This window comes from Meles meles, chromosome 2, assembly GCF_922984935.1.
Source record: "Meles meles chromosome 2, mMelMel3.1 paternal haplotype, whole genome shotgun sequence".
Classification (NCBI taxonomy): domain Eukaryota; kingdom Metazoa; phylum Chordata; class Mammalia; order Carnivora; family Mustelidae; genus Meles; species Meles meles.
This window is the reverse complement of record NC_060067.1, coordinates 156,589,294-156,608,326: the sequence shown is the minus strand read 5'-3', so window position 1 is coordinate 156,608,326 and position 19,033 is coordinate 156,589,294. Positions and strand designations below refer to the sequence as shown.

General features: G+C 35.9%; 1 pseudogene; it reads left to right on the top strand.

The window, feature by feature from the left end:
- LOC123936920 overlaps positions 1–19,033 on the top strand; it is an 87,219-nt pseudogene that overhangs the window by 17,142 nt on the left and 51,044 nt on the right.

Here is a 19,033-nt window from a genome sequence, read left to right as displayed (position 1 = left end):
CATCAGGAGATTAAGGAATACTTTGAGCCAGGAATTAAGGAATCCTTAGAGCAGGAATTGAATGCAAGTGAAATATACATGATAATGCAATACGTGCAGTTATAAATGCACCACAGTTTTTAATAAGAATTGGGTGAAAGAGAATTTATCAGAATGTTTGTATTTTTAGGGCATAAATTTAAGAGAGTAATTAAACAGCAGGTATTTCTGTGTGTGAATATTCACATTTTATTCATATTCATATATTGGACCACATCTTAGCAGATGTGACACATTGGCCTTAATGACTCTGGTGGCACTAGATGAAATGGCATGCAATGTCACACTAACACAGCAAAATGGCCTTGGGAAACAAAAGTCCAAAATGCACACATATTCGTCAATAATGCAATGTATTCGGAATAAAAGTAATCTGATTACACAATCATATATAGTTCAGTAAAACATAGCAATTTCAAGATGCGCAATTTGTGCAAAAATAAGGCAGCCCTGAAGGTCAGTAGCAGCTTCATTTGGTGAATGCGTTAACTTGATATGCACTGTGCTCTTTTATGACGGCTTGTTACAATGAACCACAATTCTATTCTGCTCCGTTATTGAAAGACAGTTTGTTTCCTTCAGAAATCACACTCCCAATAATTTTTACAGAAAATCATGTAGAACAATCGACATAATTAATGCTTCTCAAATGGATATATTTTTAATCCAATAATCAAAATGTTTTGAGAGCCTAGCTAGCCTATTCCAAGACTAATACCTGCATAACATCATTTTGTTCCAAACTATTTTCAATAAGAAACTTCTTACTCAAACTTGATGAATTCTCAGACCAAAATATTTTGACACCCCTTAAAGGTCACAAAGATTTCAGAGAGCATGAGAAATTTATGTTTACTTGGAATGTATGTAAATCAAATAATAATGAACTAGGTCAACATCTTGTCAAATAGGCAAGAGGAATATTCAAATGATATGCATTTACCCACCCACCACCATGTGAAATACGACATGGCCAACACTGATCTGTTATAGATAATTGTACATACTTGGTTTTTTTTTTTTTTTTTTTTTTTTTTTTTTTTTTTTAAAGATCTTTCTTATTTATTCGTTGGAGAGAGGAAGAGCGAGCGCATGTGCGAGATGGGGGCAGAGTCCCTGCTGAGCGAGACGCCCAGGGCCGCTTGGTCCCACAGGCTGCACAAGTGAGCCGCCCCGGCACCCCAAGAAAGAGCTTTCAAGATGAACAACTTTGCATTTCTACTCTCTCCGTTGCCCCTCCTTCACCAGAGGAATGCACGTGTTCCCGATGCGCCCGACGCCCTCTCCGTGGGGTACATACTTGTTTTAATAGAAAGTATTTGCAGCTATTTTAACATGTTTTTGCCATATAGAAACTATCAGTATATGACTTTATACAACACAAGCATGGGATGGTTATAACCTGCTCAAAAACAACATTGTCTTATGTCACAATGAAAGGTGAGAGCTAAGGACTACAACTTCTTTTGAATGAATTCATCTGTACAAAGAATATGTGCCTTCAGAGAAATAAAAAGGTGTATCTACAATATTTTTAAGTTGCTGAGTAAATTAATATTCCCTAAATATACCCATAGCTGAATAAATTAATATTGCCATATATAGGCAGTATGCAATACATATGCTTTCTTTTAATCTTGGCTTGAAATTTCTTTTTAATTTAATTTTATTTTTTCAGTGTTCCAAGATTCATTGTTCATGTACCACACCCAGTGCTCCATGCAATACGTGCTGTCCTTAATACCCACCACCAGGCCTTCCCAAACATCCACCCTTCTCCCCTCCAAAACCCTCAGTTTGTTTCTCAGAGTCCACAGTCTCTCATGGTTCATCTCCCTCTCTGATTTCCCCCAACTCACTTCTCCTCTCCTTCACCCAATATCCTCTGTGTTAATCCTTATGTTCCACAAGTAAGTGAAACCATATCATAATTGACTCTCTCTGCTTAACTTATTTCATTCAGCACTGCCACCTCTTGACAGTGCAGGGAAGAAGAATGAAGCACAAACAAGTCACCTGCAAGAGATTGGGAGCAGGGGACAACAGGAGAAAAGACTGTCACACCGAACACCTCCTCAGTCTCATATTTATTAGAAAGTGAGTAATAACCAACAAAGAAGTCACAGTACATTACACATTGACCATGAGTCTTGTAGATACATAAGAAGAAAGGCAAAATATGCCTGGTTTCATAGTACATGACCTATAGTGAGCAAGCTCAAATGAAAGGATTATCTGACTAACTGCTGATGCTCTCCAGAGAAGGGGAGATAATGGGAAAATGAAGCAGACATCATTCTGCCCTGAGCAGGCCAGATGTTCCCAGCTGCTTGGCTTCAAGGACATCATCCTCTCCCCCAGAGACCTATTGCCAGTACATGTTTTTCTTAAGGCTGTATCTAAGCATGCTTGGTAACTAATATAATCTCTCATAGGTTATATTTTAAGCAGTGTGTTGTTCTGAGGGACAGTTACAAGCATAATCTCCTCCAGTCCAGTCCATGTTGATACAAAAGTCGGGTATTCATCCTTTCTGATGGAGGCAAAATATTCCATCATATATATGGACATATCTTCTTTATCCATTCATCTATTGAAGGGCATCTTGGCTCTTTTCACAGTTCAGCAATTGTGGCCAATGCTGCTATGAACATTGGGGTACAGATGGCCCTTCTGTTCACTATGTCTGTATCTTTGGGGTAAATACCCAGTAGTGCAATTGCAGGGTCATAGGGTAGCTCTGTTTTGTTTTGTTTTTTTAAGATTTTATTTATTTATTTGACAGAGAGAGATCACAAGTAGATAGAGAGGCAGGCAGAGAGAGAGAGGGAAGCAGGCTCCCCGCTGAGCAGAGAGCCCGATGCGGGACTCGATCCCAGGACCCTGAGATCATGATCTGAGCGAAAGGCAGTGGCTCAACCCACTGAGCCACCCAGGCACCCCAGTAGCTCTGTTTTTAATTTCTTAAGGAATCTCCACACTGTTTTCCAAAGTGCCTGCACCAACTTGCATTCCTACCAACAGTGTAAGAGGGTTCCCCTTTCTTCACATCCTCTCCAACACTTGTTGTTTCTTGTCTTGTTAAGTTTGGCCATTCTAACTGGTGTAAGGTGGTATCTCAATGTGGTTTTGATTTGAATCTCCCTGATGGCTAATGATGATGAACACTTTTCCATGCGCCTGTTAGCCATTTATATGTCTTCATTGGAGAAGTGTCTGTTCATGTCTTCTGCCCATTTTTTGACATGATTATCTGTTTTGTGTGTGTTGAGTTAGAGGAGTTGTTTCTAGATCTTGGCTATCAGCCCTTTGTCTGTAGGGTCATTTGCGAATATCTTCTCCCATGCCATGGTTTGCCTCTTTGTTTTGTTTACTGTTTCCTTTGCTGTGCAGATTTTTTTTTTTATCATGATGAAGTCCCAAAAGTTCATTTTTGCTTTTGTTTCCTTTGCCTTTGGAGAAATGACTTGAAAGAATTTTCTGTAGCCAGTATCGAAGAGGTTACTGCCTATGTTCTCCTCTAGGATTTTGACAGATTCCTGCCTCACATTGAGGTCTTTTATTCATTTCAAGTTTATCTTTGTGTATGGTATAAGAGAACGGTCAAGTTTCATTCTTCTATATATAGGTTTGAAATATTTTAAACACATATGTACCTTCACCATTTTAAGAAACTAAGATCTATCCATTAAAAAGCTGATTAAGCCATCCAACATTTTATGGACTCTAATATGTATATTTGAAAACTGAGAGAAGAAATCCAATTATACAAGAATGTAGAATTGTATTAAATAAGTTGCTCAAATATATTATTTTAATTATATTAAAAATACGTTGGAAAATTTCAATAAAACAAGTGATAACTATAAGCTTCTGACGAGGACACATATAAATATCTTCTTATTTTGCTATCTTTAACTTACCAAAGAACAAAAGAAAACTCGGGTATAAATTAATGGAATACGAAACAAAAGTAATAAATTTGAGCAATAGAATAATTACAAATTATTCTGATTTAGCAAAGTACCCATTAAGGTTTTTTATTTTATTCGTTAAGAAGCATATTTAGAGGAAAAGAAATGAACGGCTTCTTGGATTCTTAGAACATTTTTATTATATTTATGTGCACATATTTTTACTTTCAGAAATTGTGAAGAATAAAGTATGGCTTAAAAAATACAAGAACTGGTTGTAATATGTTGTAAGAAAGGTATATTGCATATTGGATTTTCCAAAGATGGCCACAACTGTAATCTCCTGTGCTATGTGCTCTTCTGCAATGTGACCTTGCTCTGCTCATCAACTTGTGGAGTCTTTTTCCCTTCCTCATGAATCTGGGATGGCCATTGTGACAATTTTTGTTGCTGTTGTAGTATAGTTGACTCACAATGTTACATTAGTTTCAGGTGTACAACATGGTGCTTCAACAACTCTCTATATAATACTATGCTCACCATAAGCATAGTTACCATCTGTCACCACACAAAGCTATTATAACACCATTGACTATATTCCCAATGCAGTACCTTTCATCCCCGTGACTTACTCTTTCCATAACTGGGGGCCTGTACCTCCCACTCCGCTTAACCCATTTTTGCCCATTCCCCTACCCCTCCCCACGTTTGTTCTCTGTATTTGTAAATCTGATTCTCCTTTTTATTTAACTCATTTGTTTTTCAGATTCCAGATATAAATGAAATCCTATGGTATTTGGTATTTGTCTGTCTGATTTATTTCACTTAAACCCTCTAGGTCCATCCATTTATCACAAATGGCAAAATCTCATCCTTTTTACAGCTGAGTAATCTCTTAGATTTTTTAATAATCCAGTTAATGAAGAGGAATGAGATTTTTCTAGAAAACATTAACAGTGTGACCAACTGGTTAATGAATGTGGTCACCTCAAAAAGTATCTAAGATTCCACTTCATGAGAAAATGTAGAAGGTACTGAAATCTTATATCTCATATACATGAAATAAATTGAAAGCTGTTTCCCTAAATTCTACAACTATTAACAAAATGTACAAGATTACTTTGTTATAAATCAACATTCAGATATGTAATATAAATTCTTATAAATCAAATATTTAAATGTTTGTAATTTAATGAACATTATTTTTCAGAAGTATATGATGTTTGAGACATCTGTATGCATTTCAAAATTTATAATTTGTTTTGATTTCATTCTCATTTGAGTGGAAAACTAACTGTAGAGCCTAAATTTGTGTTCACAATCTTATTTCTTATTCTTAAAAGTGGGTCAGAATTCCCCGGTATTACCTAATATTACTGAACATATATTTACCTTCCAGATCTCTTAGTTCCATGCACCTGATTCTAGCCATGGCTGCACAGAAGTATCTCTCAACTAACTTTGGTGATAATACTGTCGTTAATTTCAGTCAGATAGTAGTTCAGACCACAGAACCTCACTGTCCATTTTTAGTCGGGTTGAGTAAAAGCAAGTAGGACTATGATTTCCATCTTGATTTTTTTTTTAAGTCTACTGATTATACTTTGGAGCACTTAAAACCCTCAGACTATTTCTGTGTTCACAATTTGGGAGTTTAAATAAAGGAAAATCAGCACTAATTAATAGTAGAAACATAAAAAGAGCATAGAATTTATAAGGAGGCCAGATGATGCACATTCTAAAATCAGAAGTAAGCAGAAAACTGTTTTATGATGTGGGCCAATGTCAGTAAAATGTTTTACAGCTGTGAATTCATTGAAACAGGTGGATTATTTTTTGTATGGCATAATTTTTAGCTTCTTTAGATTTGATCAGCTCATATACAGCTTTTTATGTTTTTAAGTGTTTTTAAGTGTATTAATTTAGGCTGGGAGAAAAATCAAGCAACTAAATATATTTTTAAGTTGGTACTTTAAAACTGTAAGAAGTGAGCATTCCCTCAATATCAACATTTTGTCTCAAAAATATTAATTCTTCTTTTTCTTATCTTATTCCACATAAATTCAATTTTTAAAAGAAGTGAATAATGGCAAAAGAGAGAAAATATGGAATTTCTGACAACCTTAACATTTGATAGTTCCAGGTTCAGAATAAACTAATTTCTGTTCCAATTTCACTGTTCAGTGCCCCCCAGAGCCCTTCTCTTCTCTTTCTACTCTTTCTCCTTCTTTTGGTTTGTTGTGCTTCAAGAGCACAAAGTCAAAAAAATAAAAGCTATAACTCATTTCTTTCTTCTCCTCACCCTTCACATCTAATTTCTCACAAGACACCACCTAAGTATTTCTCAAGGTTGTCTTTTTAACTTCCATCATTGATAAGCCATTGTCTGAACTATGGAAAGAGCCTATGAATTTGTCTGCTTAAATCTGGTTTGTTCCCATCGAATTCATACAATACATTGCCACTCAACTGATCTTTTCAAATGCAAAAAAATAATGTTATTCTCCTAATTAAAATGTCTATTGGCATCTCGTGATCTACAGCATAAAGTGTGAGTGCTTAATCATCACATTCATCACCTGGTCCCTGCTTATGTGTTCAGCCTGTCTCGAGCCATTCTCTGTCTCAGAATGTACACATCAGTAATTCCATAAATTTTCTTCCCTTCTTCTTCCTATCACTATTCATCACATTCTTCAAAAGAAGCTCAGCTTACAGACTTGTACCCCTGGGGCTAATAATACATTATACGTTAATTAAAAAAAAAAAAAAAAAAAAGAAGCAGCAGCAGCAGCAGCAGCAGCTCAGATACCACTCTACTAGGGTTTTTTTTTCTGCCCAGCCTGTCTCCCCAAACTGCTCCTACAACCCATCCTTGTGCCATCACACATTTCTGTCCTTGTTTATCTTTTGCAGATGGCATCAGTTACAAGTGAGAACAGCTGTCAGCAGATATTGTTAAATATTATCGATTTTTGCCCCTAAGCATTCCCCAATACCTAGAGGGTCATTTGTCATTCATTGCCTCAGGAAAGAAATTTAGAGCAGAGGAAAGGCTCATGAGTTCCAAAATTCAGATCTGAGCCCTGAAGGGACTCCACAGATAGAAATATAACCTCCTGTATCAGAGCAAGCATTATTGCCAGTAGAGTGATAAAGTAGAGGGGTAAAGGAAGAGAACCTGATACAACCAGACTCAAAGCTGTCAAACCCAAAGAGAAAGGTGCAAAAGAATATACAAATAACTTTGTGTGATTTGATTGCAAATGGGATCTACGGCCCCTGCTCCCCGACCCCCAAGTAGGATCCTAGGAGAGTTAGAACTCAAGACAAAAATGGGAAAGCACGGGGGCGCCCGGGTGGCTCAGTGGGTTGGGGCCTCTGCCTTCGGCTCAGGTCATGATCCCAGGGTCCTGGGACTGGCTCTCTGCTCAGCAGGGAGCTTGCTTCCTCCTCTCTCTCTCTGCCTGCTTGTAATTTCTGTCTTTCAAATAAATGAATAAAATCTTTAAAAAAAAAAAAAAAAAGGGGAAAGCACGGAAAAAGCACAGCTGCAACGTGCATGAACCACTTATTGATGCCCAAAGGAGGGAATGGACATGTCAGCAAATGTCAGCAAGGACTGAAATTGACTAAGATGTTTTAGAATCAAATGCAAACCTGAGATAAAGGGGAGAAAACTCTGAACTGAAGTGAAGAACTTGAAATGTGAAATAGAGTATAGAAAACTAAAGTTGCATTTCCTGTGAACACAACTTTGTGGACAGAAGTGTATACCTGCTAAAGGCCAGACTTCAGGGTGGGAAAGTAGTGAGAACTGAGTATAAGGTGCCTTTGTTAACACCCCTACAAAAGTGCCCTAGAGGGTAGCTAGGGTTAGCACTGAGAAGGCATCTGGAATCTGCATGCCCCACACTATAGAACACACAGCAGCCCATAACTTTTGCTCATTTTGTTCTCCCGCAATCTTTATTTTCCACATTGCCACAAAGAGATTTAGCTGATTCATTTTCATTATTTTTAATCTGATAAGTGAAAAGTGGTTATTGTTATTTTGACAGTATTTTTAAGTTAAAAATGAAATTGAAGCTTTTAAAAATATTGTTTGCCTCTTTCCATTTTATCTGACTTTGTACAATGCCTTACAATATAATTTGGCCACTGTTTCTGTTAGTTTGTTTTTACCCAATGATACATAAGCATGTTATATATCAAAATTTTTCTGGTTTCTTGTATGGGACAAGTAATTTTATCCAAAGAGGCTTCATTTTTCCTTATTTTGACATTGACATTCAGGCTTGTTATTTCTATTTTTGTCATAATGAGGAGGTTAAATTCAGGAATCATCTTATTTTGGACTTCTTGGTTTTATAGCATATGGAACAAAGATGCTCTCTCATTCAAAATATTAATGCATGTATTTTTCTCAGACTTATATGTTTTAAATTTTATATTACATCTTGAATGTATTGTGATATAAGGAATAAGTATAGACCCAGCTTCCTTCTCTTTCTTATTTTTGGCCTTCATGACATATTTGACTGTGTTTGCTCTTCTCTACTTTGTTAGTCCCTCTCCCCTCACCCTCCATAACTAGCCACTTATTTTTATTCTTCAGAAGAACTTCAGAATGATTTCGTGAAGTTCTACTCCCCACTCTAAAAAGTCTTGGTATTTTTATTGGGTCTACATCTCATCTATAAATCCTTTGAAGGAAAATCCATATACTCAAAATACGGAGGCTTCAACAATGAGGTGGTTTCTTTATTCAAATCTTCTTTTAAGTGTATTGGTTTATTTCAAAAACTTTATTTACGTAGATGTTCTACATATTTCTTGCTACAGTCCTCACTAAGCATGTTATTGATCATGTTCTTAATGTGAATATAATATTTACTTCCTTATATTTCCTTACTAGCTTTGTACCAGTAATGCTTTGAATTTGAGATATTATTGATGTAACCCACTATATCTTTCTTTCCATGTTTTTCCATTTTCAGTGAAGTCTCTTGCAATTTAAAGCGTTCTGTTACGTAATTACTGGTAATTATATTTTTCTTCTGGGCTTCCATTATGTATGTCACTCATTCCATTCTCTTTTTCTAACTGCATTTGTCGACTAATATTTCGAGGACAATATTAACTAATTTTCTAAATTAAAGCAAAACTTAGAAATGGTTCCAGATACTGTTATTTATTTGTAGCAGGAGGGAGGAACTAAACTAAACTGAGATTTCTTTTCATCTTTTCCCAGGGTCATCAGTATCTCTACCAGTTCTTAATTTTTTTATTCCTTTGCTTTTTCCATTCTCTGAAGACTCTGTTGTGAGATCTAGAAAATTGGTAACTTACCAGATGTCTCCCACTCTTCTTTTCTCAAGAAAAACTACTCTGATAAATCCTGAAATTCCCTGACCAGAGATAAACGTTCTTCCGCTGTAGTGGTGCACTAGGGCTTACGTTTTTCATTTGTCCTTGCTCTGTGCGCTTCCGGCCACCCCATATGCCTATTCTGAATTTTTCCTTCTAGATATCTGTTACTGCAGCAGTTTTCAGAAATGTATCCACCCGCTTTGTCCCACCATACTGTTTCAAAAGAAATCAGAGAGGAATCACTCAGTAACTCATAGAAAACTCTATCGATGGCAGTTTTCAAAGTTTATAGAATGAACATGTAGCTTTTCTTTCATTCGTGTTCTACTGCTTCCATTTATTTTAGTCTATCTTTATTGAATTTTAGGGAAGGAAGTTTATTGATCTGTTTTTATGTAACTATTTCCCCAGAGGATGAGGTTTTTGTTTAGGAAAGACAGCTAGCTCTACGAGAAAGATCGTTGACCAGGAAGCCTGTCAAAAGGTTATTGCCATAAGCCAAACGAGAGTTGATGGAATGGATAGGGAAGAGCTGCATGAGGGCTCATCAGGATCAAATATGTGCAAAATAAATGCACATCTGGTTCAGATACTATATACTATATGCATGTCATATATTATGCAACATGCTATTAAAAACTATTTTTGATTTTATATGAAAACTTTAAAATAGTGACCCTAATCCTCCAAAAATTTAAGTAATTAATTCATGCCACCATATAATTTCATAATTGTACAACAGCTTAAGCCCAAGTCTCCAAATAATGGATAATATCTGATTTGAGTCCTAACATTGGTACAGCATTTTCTTCAATTAATTGTTCTGGCAGTCATCTTTTTTTAAGCACTGAAAATGAACAACATTTTATTGCATCAAATTTTCTTTTGTTCCTACTAGTACTCTCTGGACCTAGAGCAAGGCATGAGATACTAATCGAGATATGGTTTCCTAGCAACTGACAATGCCTAAAATCTTCTTCCCTTTGCTTCAAAAATGTTTACAGCCTCCAAGTATATTCTCTAATGCCCTTGCATCTTCTACATTTATCTTCCCAAAAAAATTTATTTTAAAAATTCAACTATTAATCAATGTCTAAAATCTTGGACTAAGATCATCATATCTGTATACAGCCTCAAGACAGGTAGTATATAAAATGAATTAAAAATTCACATTTAAAAAGAAAATATTGTGTGGCTAAGGTTCAGCTATGTGTGAATTTCCTGTGTAAAGAATCTCAAAGCAATATCAAGAACTGCCATTCGAAAGAGTAACACAGGCAAATGCAAACTGGTGTTCCCTTTGGTTCAGAAAGTAAAAGAGATGAAGTAATACGGACCCCTCAGCAGCCAGACAGAAAATGATGAGAAGTGTGCACTTGTGATTTCTAAGAATCAGAGATGACAACTAGGGGAATAACTGAACCAAACCAGAAATGGAGGATAGGATAATGCCAGAGCACAAATGTGAGAATCATACAGACCTAGTTTCCAGTCAAGTCTCTGCCAGTTGTTCTGTGTCTTGTTGCAGATTATACGACCATTCTGGGCTTCAATTTTCTAACCTGTAAAATGATCACTAGTTGTTCTTTCAGGCTGTTGAGTGTCTAAATCTTCTAAGCGTCATAAAATTCCCCACCATATGAATCTTGATGGAATAGAGCCCTCCTATCACTATAGAAGCTTAAAATGCTAGATACTGCTCTGGCTAATTTGATGAGATACCTGCTCTGGTCTGAAGAGATCAGATAATTATCTCTGCGAGTGAAGGTAATTACAACAAAGTCCCATTCCTCAGGCAGTAGTGCCCAGAGCATCAGCCACACAATTTGCCGTACCTACTGTGTGGCAGTAATGGCAGCCATTTTCCCACTGGACCTGGTATCTGCTATTATCATAGGAATTAAGTTGGCTTACATTTTATTCCTGCATATACATTCTCCAAGACATGATTTCTAGGCCTCTGGGGAATTCTGTTGTTTTCCATCATCACTTTAATTCATTTGTTTTTTGCTTAAGTCAAACAAAATCTACTTTCAGGTGTAGCAGAAATGATTCAAAACTGTCTTTTAAATAGCACCATTGTGGATAGCAAATAAGATAATACAGGCTATATAATTAACACAGGAAGAGGAAAGCAACATGTGCTCAATAAATATTAATTTTATTATTAATTAATATGGTATTATTCCTTGGCTGCTTAATTGCTATTTTCCAGGAGATAAAAATGTCACTCCTATATTAGGTTATTTTCGTTTTTGTAGCCAACAAGAAAAGCCAAAGAATAAGAAAATAAAAAGCTTCAAGGTAGATTAACAAGAAAATGAAACTCATAATGTCAGACCATACTAAAAATACCAGTTATTTTATATAATTCAAGTGTTTAAGAACTTGCCAAATAAACACTATAGTGATAACATTTTGCAGCTAATTCTTATAATAGCCAGACAATTTTTTTAATGATTAGTAAAAATTTATTCATTAAGTAGATTCCGAGATTAATCCTTAAATTACCAGTGTGCTGTGTGATTTTATATAACTAACTTCACTATTAAGACTTTAAAATTAATGGATTAGACTAGGAAATATCCACTCCCTCTTATGTACAAAATTATATTTTTAAATATAATTGTTATATAAATGCTATAATAGTATTTTGGATTGCCTTCTTGAATTTTTTGTGTATTGTCTTTTTTCTTAGAGATTTCTTTATTTATTATTGTAGAGAGAGAGAGAGAGAAAATCTCAAGCCGACTCCTCACTGAGCAAGGAGTCTGATGCAGGGCTCAATCTGCAGAGTTGAATGCCTAACTGACTGCACCGCCCATATATCCCTTGAAGTTTTTATGTATTTTCAATGAACAAAATGATAAATGAGTTAAAATAATCAGGACAGATGTAAAGATTACAAATAGAGACAGAAAAGTTGCAGCAACTCCTAAACTCCTATCTACTTAGAAGAGAAATTTTGCTTGAGTAGAAACTCAGGAAAATATGAAAGAAGATTATTCTATGAAAATTCACATCCTGAATCCTAGAATATGTTATTTCCAATACCTGGTAATCATAAACCCTAAAACCTTATAATTTTTGCACGTGTGTATGTGTCTGTGTGTGCGTGTTTTATTGACCTATAATACTATATTAGTTTCAGGTGCACAACATAGTGATCAACGTTTATATACAAAATGATCACCACAATAAGCCTAGTTACCATCTGTCACCATCAAAGTTATTACAATATTATTGACTATATTCCCTATACTATTCATTACATCCCTATGACTTACTCATTTTATAACTGGAAAATTGTACCTCTTAATCCCCTTCACCTATTTTGCCCATCTTCCCACATCCCCCACCCCATCTAGCAACCATCAATTTGTTCTCTGTATTCATGAGTTTATTTGTGTTTTGCTATTGTTCATTTACTTTGTTTTTTTAGCTTCTTTAATAATATGCTATTTGCCTTTCTATTGCCTTTCTGGCATATTTCACTTAGCACAATACCCTCAGCCCATCCAGGTTGTCACAACTGACAAAATTTCATCCTTTTTTATAGCTATTCATTCTATTCTATGGTTATGGTAATATTCTATTGTAATATCCATCTTTTATGGCTAAGTAATATTCCAGTATTCCATACCACATCTTCTTTATTCATTCATCTACTAATGGACACTTAGCTACCATATCTTGGCTATTGTAAATAATGAGGCAAGGAACATAGGAGGGCACACATCTTTCAAAGTAGATTAACTGTCATAGCTTGATTATCTGGCCTCACAAAGACAATTTTGATAAAATCATAAGAAGAGATCATCTTTTGTAGCTTTCCCACTTAGCTCATCTGTTCCCACTCAAAGAGCATTCCCTCACAAGTATGCTGAACTTTTATTTAATCACTATTCAACAGCTATTTACATAAAAGAATCACTATGACATAACACCATAAGCTAAAAACATAGACCTAGATAAGATGTGGTTTTGCCCTCGAAGAACTAGCATTTATTGTCAAAGAGACCAGTTTAAGTAAAACATAATGCATTGTCATGGAAGGAATAAAAGTAGAGAAAAGAGATTTCGCAAAAACCCAGAATGGCTCTGATGGAAGCAATACATAAACTGAAATTAAAGAATTATAATAAAAGTGAGGTTAAAGAGAAGAGCATTCAAATCAAAGGAAATACCATGGATTATGATAGAGGGTGAAAGACCATCATATCTTTGGGGAACTGTTAGTATTTCTTCCTAGTTAAATCAAAGATAATTGTGGTAGTAACAGGAAGTGAGCCCTAAGAAATAGCAAGGAAGAGATCATGAGGAGCTTACATGATAAACATGATTACTCTTAAATATACCTGATATAAATGAAGAAGTATGAAGAGTTTTCAATAAGAAAGTGACATGATCTATGCTGCCATTTAAAAAGTTGACAATAGCAGTGCTATAGAGTCTGACAGTCAGCATCTTATTTTGCTTTAATCTGGATAATAATGACAATAATAATAATGTCAGTCCAAACTAAGGCAGTGGCTCTGAGAATAGAGAAAATGAGTTGGAGAAAGAACTTGAGAAAAACACACCAGAAAGAAGGATAAGTAAATGAGAGAAGAGCACAGATGAGCAAGAATAATGTCACTCAACGCTGATCGCCGGATCTGTCTTAAGAAGCTGAGTTGTTTGTGAATGGCAACATTTGCCAAGGTGGAAATATTGGCGGTTAAGCCAATTTGTGTAAAACCATAGAGGAATGCTGAAAAATTACTTCTAATAGTTGGTTTAAGGGACTATGAGATAGCCAAGCAGAGATTTCAATTAGACACTTAGGGGAAGCATGAGAGATTTAGAATGCAAATATATATTTGGGATATGATTGGTAGCAGTCACCATAGATTTGAATGAGGTTATCTTGGAAGAACATAGAGTAGGAGGTGAACATAAGGCTTAAGATAGAGCCTTAGGCATTAGGAATATTCGCAGGTCTAGCAGAGCAGGGGGACTTATGAAAAGGTTTGGGAAGATCCCAAAGAGTTAAGAGGGAAACCAAAAGTGTGCTTTTATGTACACCAAAGATAAGAGTTTGAAGGAAAAGAAAATGGTCAAGGGCATCATAATCTACAGAGATTTAAGATAAAAAAGAAAGAGAGAGACTTTTTAATTTGGCTGTGAAAGCTGATTTTACAAAGAATAATTTAGTAGAACATGGAAATAGAAGCCAATCTGGGAAGGAACTGCCAATGAGGAAGTAGAGAAAACTTAAATGATAGATTGCCTTAAAAAGCTTTGTGGAAAAAAAGAAAGAAATTATAGAATAGCTAGAAAGGATTATGATTTAGATGCAGAAATTGGAGGATATTAATGTGTTAAGAATGACAGGCTGAGTTCCTAGCAGAGGGGTTCCCATCTTTGGGAACCGACAATTAGGGAAAGAGTGAGGACAGATAAATCCACATTAGTGGAAGATAACTTTCCTGGAGGAGAAGCAGGTAAGCCACAGATAAAAGGAAACATGCAAATCATATTTTTGGATGATAAGAGTAGAATTTGAAAGGTGCTTAACTACTCTAAATGCTTTTATATCACTAAACAATAAATACTATTTATGAGTTCATAATACAGATCTGGTGATTTAAAATGACATTCCTGGGAAGGTTCTGTATTTTGTCAGAGTTAGAATTGTGCAACACTATGCATTTAGGAGAGGCAATATGGAGAGTATGGTAATAATATTTATGAGGCAGCTACCTTGTACAAGGTCCTTTCTTATATGTGCTATCATAAGAAGGCACATAATTCATACATATATTAAACTTCTATTTATTCCAGTTTAAGATAAGAGAAAAACAAGCCTCAGGAATCTGCAGTATTTTATCTGAAGTCACAAAATTATAAACACTCTTGTCGCATTTTTGCTGTTTTTTTCCCCCCAAATTCAAAGTCCATTCTTCCTCTACCAAGAGCATCAGTTATCTCTTAAATTCCTCAGAACATACCAGGTCCATCATTGTCTCCATTGACAAATGACACCAGTAACAGATCATTCATTATAATCCAGCTTGGATTATTCCAAAGTAGTATTGTCTCTCAGGTGCAGGGAAGAGGTCCAGAGGCCAGAGATGTTTTAGAGTCTTAAATAATTCACTGACAGAAAAGTTTAATAATGCCAATATTTCTAATGTAACAGTTTAATTTACCTTAAGAAAAAAAAAAGATGTTAATTTCCTTTTCCAATTGGTGATTGTTGCAAGAAAACTTAAAATAGCAATCACTATATTACCTATCAATCCAAATCTGCTCCATATTTTACCACAAGTTTACTAACTTCTTTAGAAATTGAGGGTCATTCAAATAACTTTCTTCTTAACCTGAATTAATCCTAATACCAAGATTTATTCTGTGAAAGCTTTTTAATTTTTGAAAAGGATCTGAGTATTTATTTAAATACTGATCAAAAATGGGCTTTTAAAGAATCTTTAAACATTTCACATTTTTGAAAAGAAGTGAAACATGAGAGCAAGGCCAAATGTTCTGTCAGCCTCCCTCTGCCATATTTTATTTGGGGAAAAATAACTGACAGATCATCGCAATAAAAATAAAAATCGCTATCCTTATTTTTTTCATTTATTTATTTATTTATATGAGAGAAAGAGAGAGCATGGTGGGAGGGGCAAAGGAAGAAGGAGAAAATCTTGAGCAGGCTCCAAGCTGAGCATGTGACTCAATGCCAGGACCCTGAGATCACCACCTGAGCCAGCCAAAACTGGGAGTTGGACACTTAACCAACTGTGCCACCCCTCATTCTTGTTCTCTTTTAAATCATATCAACCATAAAAAAGAAATTCAAGTGTCAGGTTATATAATTTCAAAAGCTAACTTACCATGTCCTTAACCAAAAGTTTTGGAAAAGATCATCTTAAAACAGATCTGGGGCACTGCATAAGCAATCTGAACAGATAGAATAAAAAGAGAAATAATTCCCTTGTTTGTAACTGTGTCTACTGTATTCATATTACAATCATTCAACAGTCCTCCCCTTCCTGGAACCCTTCAATGAGTAGTATTCCTGATTACTCTCAAGCTCTAAGAGGAGATTTCTAGAGTTCTTCCTATACTGGGACATGGATGACTAAGAACTCATCTCAGTTCTCTTAAATTTCTTCCACAGTAACTACTAAACAGCTTGAAGATTGAAAAACAAACTGTTCTGTTCCTCTTCCATATATTTTTCTTGCTTCTCTTGCCCTTGCTCTTCCAGGATGCCAAAAGCATTTCTCAGCATCTCCGACCTTAACAAATAACTGTGAAGGAAATAAATGGGTCTACAAAAATATAGATTTTTTTAATGTCTTTAATGAAGTTGAAGAAAAATTGCCTAATGCTCTACTTTCTGATTTTCACCTGACACTCTGGCCCTATGAGGACCCTGCCCGATTTGTCTTCTGATGCTCATATGTTGACTGTGGGAGCAAGAGGCTGTATAAAATCATAGCCCAAGGCAACACTACTCAGACCCTGGCTTTCCTGGCAGATTTGAAGTCAGAGCTGTTCATTAGTGGCCCCATGCCCTAGTGCTTTGGGCACCCCTTGGTGTAATGAGAGGCCTGGCAACCATATGGTTGCTACAAGTTGCAAAAATGAATCAACTTTGGGGACAAGCTTTGTCATCTAGAATTTCTTAAAATAAACTGGCAACAGGGACATTCCATTTCACTTAATTAGCCCACCCTGATCTTTTCTTTCTTTGACATTTCCTCCTAAGAAATGTGCTTCTGAATTTTATTTTCTTATGTTGCCTGTTTTACTCCCATATTTATTTTATGTTTCCTGCATGTGGGAAGGTCAGAATAGGAAAAGATAGAGCAGTGTACTTTATACTCAGCTTTCCCTTTTAGTCTTTGTTCATTTTCACTTTCTATTTCACACTCACATTTTTACTTCCACTCCCCTAGATTAACTAGTTGTGCTTAACCATGTTTGCTCAACTTCTGAAATTCTTTTGGGAGGAAACTTCGCTTGCCTTTAAAAAAAAAAAAAAAAAAAAAAGCCCACAATCTCGCTTATTCCCTAAGGCAGCATTCTCAGAGCTCATTTCACAGGACTAGTATATTTGGAGTGTCGTCTCAGGGCCACTCTGAGGCTGCTGAAATGAATCATAAAATGTCATATAAAAGAGTGAGCTTCCTAATACAGATGGCTTCTGAATTCATGTCAGTAGTTTTGTAGCAGACTATTTTATATCTTCATAACCTATGAATAAGATTGCACTCAATTAGCACTCTTGAAGATAAAATATTTTTAAATTCATAAAGGCCATTTCCTGGGTGTTGGCACTAAAAGGTGAAAAGACAAAAGGGTATATCTCGGATGCCTAAGTGGCTCGGTCAGTTAAGTGTCTGTGGCCCAGGGTCCTGGGAATCAAACACCTTGCTCAGTGAGAAGCCTGTTTCTCCCTCTGCCTGCCACTCCCCCTGCTTGTGTTCTCAAGCTCTCTCTCTTCCTCTGACAAATAAATAAGTGGAATTAAAAAAAAAAAAAATGGCATATCTGACCCAACACTTCCATTCCATCATCCTCACAAGAGAACGATTTGATCCACCTGATTTTTGTTTTTAGAAGTTACATAAACTTAGAGCTCTGATGTTTTCAGACCGAAGACTGGACTCTTAGGTCACGGCCAAATAGGTGACATAACAGGTCAGAAGTTCAAGGTAAAGGTCAGGTCCATTACAATTTGGTTTCAGTGATTTTCTCCTCTGCCTCCTACCAGTTCTGTCAGTCTACATAAATCTAGTTCCTAGCTGTTGCCTGTCACAGGGACTCAACTTCAGATTGCTCATTTCTGAAAACTCGGCAAAGCATCTGAATTCTAACTATTCTTACATTTCTTCCTTAAGGAACAAAAGAACACTTTCATGAAGCATAGCATTATTTTGGCTATTGACTTTGTTTTACTCTAGAGAAAATATTTTCCTGTTCCTGCCTCATGAGTGTTTCTGGGGAAAGAACACTAGGATGTTGGTTAGAAGACGAGCCTTGAAATTTCAAGGCTGATTGAACAGCCACAGACAATGGGAGAGATTTAGAGTCTACTGGTTCACATCGCAGGTGGGAAATGAAACTTTGATCAATGAGTTAGTCATTCACATATCAAAAGATTAGAAGCAAAGGTCTGAGGGGGATAGCAGTTAGCATGTAGCCTGTATGGATTAGCAGATTCATCATTTCAAGGTTCCTCTTTTCCAGGTTCCTGTGCTCATTGCTTTAAGTAATGACAAGTCTTGTACTCTGAAAACCTTATGTCTGCCTTCAGGATAATATCAATTAATGTGGTTGCTAAAAACTCATCAGACCTGTGAAAGTTATCTTTCAATTTATGACTCATATTGAGCCAAATATATTAAATATCAGTTGATTGTTTTAAGAGGAGCAAATATGATAAAAAAATATTCAGAATAGGAAAATTCACATGCAAAGATCAACACCCTCTTCATGTTTTTGAAACAAGCCTCAAGGTTGAAAATCACAAAGAAAATTTTAAGAATTGCATCTTCCATTTTCCAGTTCTACAGAAAAGTGAAGAAAGAAAATCTTTGCTGGTAATCATTAGTAGGAATCCACAGATTAAAACCATTATCTTACAGCTATCAGAATGTCCAAAACATTGACAGCACCAAACACTAGCAAGGACGTGGAGTAACAGTAAAGCT